Consider the following 381-nt stretch of genomic DNA (forward strand, 5'->3'; position numbering starts at 1 on the left):
ACCTCATCTCAACCCGCCCTCGAGCGTGATCCACATTATCTCCCTGCATTCTTTAGGTTTTTTTTAATCCTCACCCGAGGATATTTTTTCAATTGGTATTTTTAAAGACTGGAAGGAAAGGAGTGAGTGGGGAGGGGAGAGAAACATCAATGAGACACACATCAATTGGATGCCTCCCACACACACCCAGATGGGGGGCCAGGGATCGAGCCTACAACCCAGGTTTCATGCCCTTGACCGGGAATCGAACCTGTGACCATTGGGTGCCAGGGCCGCTGCGCTAACCACTGAGCCCCGGCCAGGGCTCTCCCTGCATCCTTAAGCAGTGGCTGGTGAACAAAATATGGCTTTTCTCCCTGGTCCCGAAGGGCTCAGCAGGCC

This window comes from Myotis brandtii, unplaced genomic scaffold (assembly GCF_000412655.1).
Source record: "Myotis brandtii unplaced genomic scaffold, ASM41265v1 scaffold952, whole genome shotgun sequence".
NCBI lineage: Eukaryota > Metazoa > Chordata > Mammalia > Chiroptera > Vespertilionidae > Myotis > Myotis brandtii.